The sequence below is a fragment of the Cnephaeus nilssonii genome (assembly GCF_951640355.1).
Source record: "Cnephaeus nilssonii genome assembly, chromosome: 14".
Classification (NCBI taxonomy): Eukaryota; Metazoa; Chordata; class Mammalia; order Chiroptera; family Vespertilionidae; genus Cnephaeus; species Cnephaeus nilssonii.
This window is the reverse complement of record NC_137085.1, coordinates 1,838,436-1,850,185: the sequence shown is the minus strand read 5'-3', so window position 1 is coordinate 1,850,185 and position 11,750 is coordinate 1,838,436.

Here is an 11,750-nt window from a genome sequence, read left to right as displayed (position 1 = left end):
CACGGGTGGGACCTGGCCCACGGGACATGTATCATATCAGTGTGTCACCTGGAGGGGAGGGAGGGGGTGGCCTGGATGGTGCATGCCCCCCGCTGCTCACAGGAGGCCCCGGGCACCGCCCTGCACTCCCTGCCTTTGGGAGGTGCCCGGCCCCTGAGCGGCGCTGGCAACCGACGGCGGGAACAAAGGCCAAGCGCTCCCGCGTCAGCCTCCAACCAGCGAAGTGAGCTCGCTGGTCGCGCTGCGGGCCAAATATTTGGGCCATTTAGACGCGGCCTCTGTGCTTGTGAAATTAAGTGTGCTGTTAATCTCGCCTGGCCCAGGGACAAGGTGGGCAGGTCAGATAAACATCCTGGTGGCGATCGGGGGAGGGCGAGCGTATTCTCAGCGGTGCAAAGTAGTCACGGGGCGTCTCCCGAGCCACACTGAGGGGGGCTGGGTGGTGGGGCTGGGAGCCCCCCACGATGAGGAGGGTGGGGGGCAGGGGTGCTTAGAGTGGAGAGAGGGCTCCAGAGACAGGGCCACGGGCTGACGGGGCCCAGGAGGCTGCCCATGGGGGCCACGGGGGTGGGACAGAACGGGGGTGGGACTGGCGGGGGCCTCTGATTCGGGGAGCCAGGTTTCAGACAGGCCTTGGTGGACCCCACTTTTCCTGCGCTTACGGGTAAGGAAGGCTCGTTGTAAGGGATCTGCAAAGGGGTGCAGAGCGCTGCCCGGCTTTGCCCCCAGAGCAAAAGGCGTGAGGAAGCAGGGACTTCTCTCCGGGCTCCGTGTGAGCGTGATAGGCAGCCTCCTCCGTGCGGGATTCTAACCGCCCCCCACGCGGCAGCGCGTCATTTTTAGCGCCCGCACGGGGTTTATTGGCGGCCGATCAGTCGGCGTCGAAGGTCGAGGCCGTCTCAGCGTCCTGGCTGCGGCTGGGCCCCGTCGATGCCCCTGTCACGGGATCTTCCCCAGTTTGTTTCCTGGGGACCCCTCGCCGGGCTGGATGGGAGCGGCTGGCTCCGACTCGCCTCCGAGGACCAGGGCGTCCCTGGGAGGGAGTTCGGGGCCGCACGGCACGCGTGGGAGTGGGGGGGGGGCTGACTGAACAGAGAAGCTGAGGTGGGGAGCGAGGAGGGGCCTGCCCCACGGGCAGGTGTCACACAGGCCGGGCGGACAGGCACCTCCCTGAGCCTGGACCCCAGGAGGCCACGCTGGCAGCTCGGGGTGACAGGGTTCCTGTGCCAGGAGCTCAGGGGCAGCTGGGCAGCCAGCTCCTCGTGTGGCCCAGTGGGTCTTCTCTCGGCCCAGGGTGGCTCGCTGGGCAGTATGAGGGCGAGAGCTCACCTCTCTGCCGGTGCCCCTGTGGCCGGCCGTGCCAGCAGGAGCCGTGCCCCCAGGCAGCTCTCAGCGGCCCCACGGGGAGGCCCTCCTGCCCTCCCCAGCCTCACGCTTCTTAGGAGCCAAGACCCAGGACTGAGCCGGCAGGACAGCTCGTGGGGGGGACCCTCACCCCTCAGCCCCGGCCCTCAGGGCCCGAGCCACCTGCCCGTGTCCCCACCCACGGGTGGCTCTGCTGTAATGGACCCGCCCCCACCGGAGGCCAGGTGCCCTGGAAGGTCAGGGGGCAGCAGACGAACCCCGGGACAATCGGGGAAGTGCTGTGTGTGGCTTCAGCCCGGGAGGGCCGGGGCCGCAGTGGCTGCGGGCGGGTGTGCTCCGACCTCACGCACCGGCCGCGGGAATCCCATCCGCTGCGCCGCGGACGGGCTGTCGGAGCGGCTGGCTGGCGGCTTTGCACACCGTCCTGCATCCTCACGGGAGCCCTGAGGGCCAGCCCGTCACTCCGCTCCCCTCCTCCCGCTGCGCAGGCAGGAACCAGGCGGGGCCCCCCCACTGGCAGGGGGGACCCGACTCCGTCAGGAGGGTCTGACCCTCGGAGCCCAGGACCCCACTCCCACCACCAGGCCTGGGGTTATCAGGAGAAAAGCCAGTGAGGAGCAAACTCTTTTCCTCAAAAATCCGCCATCTCCCAACAACCACAGCGGCCACACTGCGAACAGGGAGGACAGACGCTGGGGGACAGTGGGGTGCGGCCGTCTCTGCCGGCGATGGCGGCGGCAGCGCTGACTTCCTTTCCTGAGCTCGCACAGCCCCCCCCCCTCCCGGGGTCTGGAGCCCTCGGCTGCCTGCAGGGGGAGGGAGCCGGCCTGGCCCCTGGGGTCCCTCCCAACTCAGCGCCTGTGAAGCTGCAGGGTCCCGCCCCCAGCCCCTCTCAGCCAAGCCCCCCCCCCCCCCCCCCAGGCTCACGTCGGCCCCGCTAAGCCCGGCACTGAGGAAGGCCTGTCTCTAAGCCCACGGGAACCCTCCTGGTCCCAGGCCCCGGGTGGGACCCCGACGCCCTGGGCCTCCGTTCCCCTCCCTGTGTCTCTGTCCCCCCTGGGCAGGTGGGGTCCTGTCTCTTGCACCCTGGGGAGGAGGTGGGGGCAGAGGGGCGGAGTGGGCCCCTCTCTGGGTGCCGGCCGCATGCAGGGCCACGGGGCTCTGTGGGGGAGGCGGAGGTGTGTGCAGTACAGGGGCTGCTGCCCGAGGGGGGCCGGGGGGGCTGCCGTGCCAACCGTGAGGTTCTGGCGGGCCCCCCTGCACGACCAAGCAGCGTGGCCACAGCAGGAGGCGGGGCGTGGGGGGTGCCCGGGAGGAATGCCGTCCCACCCAAAGGGCTTCGGAAGTCTCCCGTCTCCCGGGGCTCATCCGCGATGCGATGCCCCGGGGGAGGGGCGTCCTGGGCCACAGGCGGGCAGGCTGGGCTCCCCCCCCCCACCTCAGTCCAGGACAGCGCCCCCCTCCCCAGGCGGTGCCTGGCTCAGGCGGTGCCTCTGGGACCTCATCAGTGGAGAAACGAAGGCCGATTGTCACCATGAGGGTAACTCTCCGACCTGGGGAGGGGCTCCCCGAAAGGAGCTGGGGGCAGGGGCCGGCGGGTGGGACCCAGGTGGGGTGGCCGGAGGTGGGGTCGTGGTGGAAGGGGGTGAACCCCAGACATTTTCTCAGTGCGAGACCCCGAGCCCTTCCCACAGCAAACCCTAAAAGGCTTCCCGGTGGTAAATGCTCCAGGCCCCCCACCCCCCTGCAACCTCCGGTGCTAAGACCCCCTGCACTGATGGGTAAACTGAGGCTGGAGGAGGAAGGAGGTTTTCTGAGCGTAGAGGAACTGAGGGAACCAGGGACGGGGAGTCTGCCTCAGGGCTTGGAGAGGCGCCCCTGGGTGGCAGGAGCCAGGCCTGGGAAACCTCTCCCCATCCCTCCCCTCTCCCCCCGCCCCTCCCCCTCCCCCTCCGTCTGTGAACTTCCCATGTGGAGCCCAGCAGGGACATGGGAGCCGGTGGTCCCTGGGGCCCTGGCCTCCGGGGTGCTCAGGGGAATATCACGGAGGGACGGAGGGTGCTGGGCGCCGAGAAGCCCCAGCCGGGCCTGGGAGGACTCAGCACGCCGCGAGGGGCCACGCTGGGTGCCCGGAGGAGGGAGGGAGGGAGGGAGGGAGGAGGGCGAGCCTTCGGAGTCTGGGCTTTATCCCAAGGCCAGTGAGGAGCAGGAAGGGGTTTAAGCGGAAAGTGACCAGATGGGGACAGGGGTGGGTAGGTGGGATGGGGCAGAACCCCCTGTCAGGAGTCTCCAGCCAGAGAGTGTGGGGCCCGAGCCTTCCGGGGGGGGGGGGGGCCCTCTGTGGGGATGGCAGCGTGGCGCCAGGCCAGGCCTCCTCAGCCTGGAGCGCGGCAGGTTGGCCCGTCCCGGGCGGTCGGCACTGCGGCTGGCGTGGTCGGCGGGGAAGCTTCGGCTGTGAGGCTGCTTCCTGGGATGGGAGACCGGGCACGCTCCTCGGGACCTCTCCATCCTTCAGAGCAAACGGCGCGCTTTATGGCGCCATCAATAACCGCGCCAGCCCCGCGGCCGCCCGGCCACATATATAATATTTAAAGCACATCGGAGGGTGACGGAGACAGACGGGCGTTCCCAATCCCAGCAGGCCATTACGGTCCGCATCACGTCTGTCAAATAAATATTATGAATCATTTCCCGTTATCTTTATGGGGGCAAGTGCTCCGTCGGTGAGCCTGGGCAGGGGGGCTCCCGTGTGTGTGGCCGCTCATGTCTATGTCCTAGTATGTGCACAGGGAGGGATGGACGTGTGTGGCCCCCTTATGTCCATGTCCTAGTATGTGCACAGGGAGGGATGGACGTGTGTGGCCCCCTTATGTCTATGTCCTAGTATGTGCACAGGGAGGGATGGACTTGTGTGGCCCGATGATGTCCATGTCCTAGTATGTGCACAGGGAGGGATGGACGTATGTGGCCCGACGATGTCTATGTCCTAGTATGTGCACAGGGAGGGATGGGCGTGTGTGGCCCGACGATGTCCATGTCCTAGTATGTGCACAGGGAGGGATGGACGTGTGTGGCCTGATGATGTCTATGTCCTAGTATGTGCACAGGGAGGGATGGGCGTGTGTGGCCCCCTTATGTCCATGTCCTAGTATGTGCACAGGGAGGGATGGGCGTGTGTGGCCCAATGATGTCTATGTCCTAGTATGTGCACAGGGAGGGATGGGCGTGTGTGGCCCAATGATGTCTATGTCCTAGTATGTGCACAGGGAGGGATGGACGTGTGTGGCCCAATGATGTCTATGTCCTAGTATGTGCACAGGGAGGGATGGACGTGTGTGGCCCCCTTATGTCCATGTCCTAGTATGTGCACAGGGAGGGATGGACTTGTGTGGCCCGATGATGTCTATGTCCTAGTATGTGCACAGGGAGGGATGGGCGTGTGTGGCCCGATGATGTCTATGTCCTAGTATGTGCACAGGGACGGATGGGCGTGTGTGGCCCAATGATGTCTATGTCCTAGTATGTGCACAGGGAGGGATGGGCGTGTGTGGCCCCCTTATGTCCATGTCCTAGTATGTGCACAGGGAGGGATGGGCGTGTGTGGCCCGATGATGTCTATGTCCTAGTATGTGCACAGGGAGGGATGGGCGTGTGTGGCCCAATGATGTCTATGTCCTAGTATGTGCACAGGGAGGGATGGGCGTGTGTGGCCCCCTTATGTCCATGTCCTAGTATGTGCACAGGGAGGGATGGGCGTGTGTGGCCCAATGATGTCTATGTCCTAGTATGTGCACAGGGAGGGATGGGCGTGTGTGGCCCCCTTATGTCCATGTCCTAGTATGTGCACAGGGAGGGATGGGCGTGTGTGGCCCAATGATGTCTATGTCCTAGTACGTGCACAGGGAGGGATGGACGTGTGTGGCCCCCTTATGTCCATGTCCTAGTATGTGCACAGGGAGGGATGGACTTGTGTGGCCCGATGATGTCCATGTCCTAGTGTCCTAGTATGTGCACAGGGAGGGATGGGCGTGTGTGGCCCAATGATGTCTATGTCCTAGTATGTGCACAGGGAGGGATGGGCGTGTGTGGCCCCCTTATGTCCATGTCCTAGTATGTGCACAGGGAGGGATGGACTTGTGTGGCCCGATGATGTCCATGTCCTAGTATGTGCACAGGGAGGGATGGACGTGTGTGGCCCAATGATGTCTATGTCCTAGTATGTGCACAGGGAGGGATGGGCGTGTGTGGCCCGACGATGTCTATGTCCTAGTATGTGCACAGGGAGGGATGGACGCGTGTGGCCCGACGATGTCCATGTCCTAGTATGTGCACAGGGAGGGATGGACGTGTGTGGCCTGATGATGTCTATGTCCCAGTATGTGCACAGGGAGGGATGGACGTGTGTGGCCTGATGATGTCTATGTCCTAGTATGTACACAGGGAGGATGGACGTGTGTGGCCCGACGATGTCCATGTCCTAGTATGTGCACAGGGAGGGATGGACGCGTGTGGCCCGATGATGTCTATGTCCTAGCATGTGCACAGGGAGGGATGGACGCGTGTGGCCCGACGATGTCCATGTCCTAGCATGTGCACAGGGAGGGATGGACGTGTGTGGCCCGATGATGTCTATGTCCTAGTATGTGCACAGGGAGGGATGGACGGGGTAACTGTCCAGAGTAAGTTCCCCCGAGAAAACATTCTCTTCGTGCGATGGGCGCCGCCTGTAGAGCGGCAGAGAGGAGGCCGCCGGCTGGCATCTGCACGGCCCGGCTAAGGGCCTCGCCCGAGCCTTCTCCGCGCCCGCAGCGCGTTCCCATCGGTTTCCTGTCACGTGTTCTCACGGCCACAACGGCCCGCGATGCGCTGGCTCTTCGCGCCCACCTCACAGAGGAAGAGACCGAGGTTCAGAGCGGCCGCGGGGGAGCTGGTGGCCGGGTCCGACGGTGACCCACCCTTCCTGGTACCCAGTTTTCCAATCTGCGGCCTGACCCTTCTCTCTGGACGTGGGTCTTCCCTGGCCCCTCCTGCCCGCCCACCTGGAGAGGCAGGCGGTGGAGCGGTTCGCTGAAGGCGGGACTCCGCGCCGCGGCTGTCCCCGGGCCTCCCTGGGGTCTGACCACTCACCTCCGCCGCGGTGACCGGGTGCTGGAGCGCTGCCGGCCCGGGGCCAGCCACGGCTCCTCTCAGCCTCAGTGTGTCCGTCTGTGAAACGGGGAAGCGGAGTCTGCAAGGCCGGGCGCTGCGAGAGGAGACGGGGCCTGGCGGTGCGCGCAGACCTGGCACCAAGAGGCCCCTGGAGAGCACCCGGCGTGGGCGTCTCCGGACCGCCCTGGCGCTCTCCGGCTGCCCCCCCCCCCCCCCCCCCGGCGTCTGCCACTTCCTGGGGGCCGTAGGGCGTGGCGGGAGCGTCTCTTCGGGGGCTCTGCAGGGAACCCAGCTCTTGCCTGAGCTGCCCTGGGTCCTGCTCCTCCTCCACAGGCCAGCCCCTCCCCTCAGGCCTGGGCACCGCACGTCTTCCCAAGCTGCCCCCGAGCCCCCCGGAGCCTGGGAACGAGGCTCCCACCTCCTGAGAGAGGTGAGCTGCCTGCCTCAGAGCACCTACGCACGGGGTCCCCAACCTGGCCCTCCCCCCCCTCCTGCTTCCCCGCTTCTCCCCCCCCCCCGCCCTCTGGTCCTCTCTCCTCTCCCCCCCCCCCCCCCGCCCTCTGGTCCTCTCTCCTCTCCCCACCCCCCGCCCTCTGGTCCTCTCTCCCCCCCCCTGCCCTCTGGTCCTCTCTCCTCTCCCCCCCCCCCCCCGCCCTCTGGTCCTCTCTCCTCTCCATGAAGCAGAACAGCCTGGAGGCCATGGGGACCAGCACCCTCCCCTGCTCCCCCAGACGGATGGAAAGACTGGACACCACCCGGGGCGCTCCGCCTGGCTTTGCCACGGGGTCCTGGGCGAGCCCTCGCCTCTCTGGGCTTCACCCCCACCTCCCAGCTTGTCATCTGTCAGAAAGTGTCACCCCCAAAGGAGCCCCCGAGGCGGCGGTGAGAAAGGGCCCCCTGGGCTAGGGCGCCGGGGACAGGCTGGCCGCCCGCACACCGGACCGGCTGGCCGCGTCTAAGCCACGGCGTGCTTGTCGGGGACAAGGGCCCCAGACCCCTGCGAGGTCCCGCTGGCCGCCAGCTCGGGGTCACACGGGCCCCCCTTTGCGGGAAGGAGCCGGCCGCCGAGGTGCCTCCTGGGGTTTGCAGGAGCTGCTGGGGGCCGCCCCCCCCCCCCCCCCCCCCCGACGCCAGCCTCAGGAGCCCCCGCCCGGCAGACACCCGCCTTTCAAAATATTATTCACCGGCGATTCCGGACACTGTTTACAAGACGGAGCCGAGACAGGCGCACGGAATAGGCCCAAGTCCCTTAAAAAGCATCCTTCAGGGGGAATAAAAAGCCCCAAACAGAAAACAAAACGCTCTCAGATCCCAGGTTGTAAATAGATGGATATTACTACGAAAATAGTTTTGGCTGCCGCGGCGCAGGCAGGAAGGCCGGGCGGGTTTTTCCATGGCTGGCTCGGACCCGGCCACTCCAAGCGGGGCAGCCGCTGTCTCGGAAGGTGTCGTGTGTGTGTGTGTGTGTGTGTGTGTGTGTGTGTGTGTGTGTGTGTGTGACCGTTTGCACGAAAGGGCCCGAGCTGGAGGGGAGAGTGAGGATAGAAATACGGAGCCATGCCCGCATTTTGCAGCCGAGCCCGGGGGCCGGGGCCTCCCTCTGCCGACGCCCAGGCAGGGCTCCTCTCCCGAGCACCCGGACCCCGCACCGCCACCCCGCAGGTGAGAGGGGCCGCGGAGAGCAGGCAGCCCCTGCAGCCGAGGCTGGATTGCTGCCAGGCCTGCGGGGCGCGGGGCCCGCTCCTGTCCACGTGTCCCCGGGAGAGAGGCCTGGCTGGGTGCCGCCTCCTGAGGTCTCTGGGGAACAGAAGGCCCCTCTCACCCTCGACAGCCTGAGCCTGTGCCTCCCTGGAAAACTGTGCGTGTGGCTCCCTGTCTCCGGGCGCCAACCGTGCCAAGCAGTCTCGAGTTTTTTCCGTGGCAAGGGTGCCGTGGGAGGCGGGGGGGGGGGGGGGGGCCAGGTGCGGCTGCCCACGGGCGGGCGGAGGCGCCTGCGGATCCGGGGCCCAGCCTGCAGGCCTCCAGGACCAGTTTCCCACCAACGCCCTGCCCTGCGTGCTCCGACCTGCTCGCCCCGGGGCGCCCCAGGCTCCGCCTGCTGCTCCCTCACCCTGCCGGTGCCTCCCACCTCCGGGCCCCTGCTCATGCCTGTCCTTCTGCCTGGGGCGCCCTCACCCCGCCTCTGCCAGGCGAAAACTCCCACCTCCAAAAGGCAAGGCGAGAACCCGCCGCCCGGGCGACGCCTGGGCCCCCGGCTGGCCCTGGCCTTGCTCTCCCCTCACCCCTCAGTCCACAGGAGTCCTGCCTGCCCATCAGCTCAACCCCAAGGAAAGTTCCTCGTGGGCGTGTCTCATTCCCCTCTGGGCGGGGCTCCCGGAGGGCGATCCGTCATCTCCTAATGAGAGTGGTAACAGTACAGGTAGAAGGCTCCGGAACCCCTCCTCCCGTGTTATCTCCGTGACTCAGCCCGGTGACTCAGGGAGGAAGGCGTGGCTCTCCAGATGAGGAAACTGAGGCACAGGAAGGAGAGCGACCTGGTCAGGCACCGGCTGGTCATGCCTGTCGGTCTGGGACCACACCTCCACCTGAGTCCCCAGCCGAGCACAGGCCGGCCCTGGGCAGAGGTTTGCTGAAAGGAGGACGCCCCGGCTCTGGAAAACGGAGCATTCATGCTCCCCTGCCCCCTGCCCTGGAGCATGAACGGGCGGCCTGCGTCACTGACCCCCGGCTCACATCCTCTGATGGCCCAGAGCAGGGTTTCCCAACGTGGGGGTGCAGGGGGGGCCATTTGATTTTTAAGAGGGGCAATTCCAGAATGAGTTATTAACAGTGGATTTTTTACCTTTCTTACGGTTTTAGGGGTCTCGTATACAGTATATAAATATACAGATACTAGAGGCCCAGTGCACGGAATTTGTGCATGGTGGGGGGGGTGTCCCCCAGCTCGGCCTGCACCCTCTTGCAATCCGGGACCCCTCAGATCAGGATGTCTGACTGCTGGTTTAGGCCCGATCCCACACAGGGCCTAAACCAGCAGTCAGACATCCCTTTTGCAATCCAGGACTGCTGGCTCCTAACCACTCACCTGCCTGCCTGATTGCCCCTAACCACTTGCCTGCTACCTGCCTGATCGCCCCTAACTGCCTCTGCCTCAGCCCCCCGCCACTGTGGCTTTGTCCAGAAGGATGTCGTCCAGAAGGTTGTTCGGCTATCTGGTCTAATTAGCATATTACGCTTTTATTATTATAGATATTGTGATATATTTATGCACTTCAGTTCTCTATTAGATGTTTTTGAAACTTTATTTGCAATTTTGTCATATCACTTCACATCATTATTATTATTTTTTAACAATTTCCTAGTGATTTCTTCCTCAGGACTTCAACTGTCCTTTTGTTCTTTTATTTTTCTCTGTCATGGATGCCATGTTCTTTGGAAGCTTGCTTAGACCAAGTTCATGTCCTTTTAGGCTTCCTCCACGTGACTAGGAGTTCACTTTTTGAAAAATAAGGAACATGTCATGGGGAGTGGGGGGGGCATCAGGATGGTAGAGATGCTCAGGTGGGCGTGGCCAGAAAAGGTTGGGAACCCCTGCCAGAGGTTCCGAGGACGGGCCCTTATCCTCTCTGCCCTGTGACGTGCCATCCTGCCACCTCTCCCAGCCTCACTGCCCTCGCCAGTCAGGTGGGTTAGTAGTACCCACTGCCCACCAGTTGTCGGGGTGACAAGCAAAGCCACTTTCTGGCGCCACGGCCAAGGGCACGCCAGGGGCGATGGAGACAGGCCCGAGGACCAGGCTGACCCACAGCACGCACCCCATCTGCGTCAGCGAGCCTAGGCTTGCTCCGTGTCAGACCCGTCCCGCGTGATGCCTGCCCCCAGCCCCCGTGATGCCTGCCCCCTGCCCCCGTGATGCCTGCCCCCTGCCCCCGTGATGCCTGCCCCCAGCCCTGGAGGGAGGCCATCGGGGTTGGGAGCCTGCGGCTGCAGCTAACCAGGCTGGGGCTGCAGGGAGGGGCGGGCACAGGAGGAGGTTTGTGTGTGTGTTGGGGGCCAGGTGGGCAGAGGGCCCAGGAGCCCACAGGGAGGAGGTTTTCCACAGCAGGGGAGGGTCAGGCAGAACCCAGGACAGGGCAGGCCTCAGCTGCGGCCTGGGGGTGTGCTGGGGGAGGCTCCCCAGCCAGTGCTGCCCCCCAGACCCCCAGGGGGCTCCTACCGGGAGGGAGTCAGTGCTTCCCTCCTGGACAGGCCCCCCGGCCCCTGTGGGATCCGGCTCCTGCTGTCCCGTGGGGGTGGGTCCTGTTACTCCCCCATTTCACAGAGGGGAAAGTGCCGCCCGGTGCCAAGCCTGACCCGTGGTCTCGCGGGCAGTGTGCACCAGGCGGGAGGACTCCCGTGGGGCTGTGTCTGTCTCTGGGCAGCCAGGAGGCCCAGGCCGCTCGGTCATCGACGCCCTCTCCATCACCCCGGGGCCCCGGGGCCACCCTAGGCGCCTTAGGGAAGCTCTTCTGCCCCCCAGAGCCCGGTCAGCGCTGGGAAGGTAGGTCCACATGGCGGCCAACGTGGGGGGCGGTGAGGGGGAGCCGCCTGAGTGGGCCAGCCGGAGCGGGGCGCAGGGGGGTGCCTCAGGGCTGCGCTTGCTCGGGGAGGCTCGGGGCGCGGGCAGGTAGCTCACCCCCACCCCCAGCTCCGGCCGCCCAAGCTGTCCAGGGCAGGCGGCTCCCTTTCATTTTCATACAAACAAATCCTGAATTTAAAAGTCGGAGCAGAGGACGACCCACGGCACAAAAATAGCCACAGCCACCAAGTCAGGGCTCAACTCTCGGGGCTCCTCCCCAGCCCGGTGCCTTCACAGAGGGGTCCCCGAAGTCGGGTCCCACGTGCAGCGGAAGCGTGAGCCCCCCCCCCCCGGCTCCTCCCGATGGACCCACGCGTCCTTCCTGGGGGATGGGGTCCCCTTTGGGTTTTGCTTTCCCACCCGCTTGGAAGTGAGGGGTGGACTGGGGGGAGGGCCCAGAAAAGACCCCCCTCGCCTACTCCCCGTGGAGGAGCCGAACCTGTGCCCCCGCCTCCGGGCTCGGCACCCCGGCCTCAGTTTCCCCACTGTGGCCGGGCGGCGGTGCCGGTCTGCGGGCAGCTTTGTGTGGCCGCGCAGACAATGGCCCGGCCGCCGGGCGCCCCAGCCCGCTCTCCTCCTCCTCCGCCGCCTCCTCCGCCCCAGCGGCATTTTTTTTTTT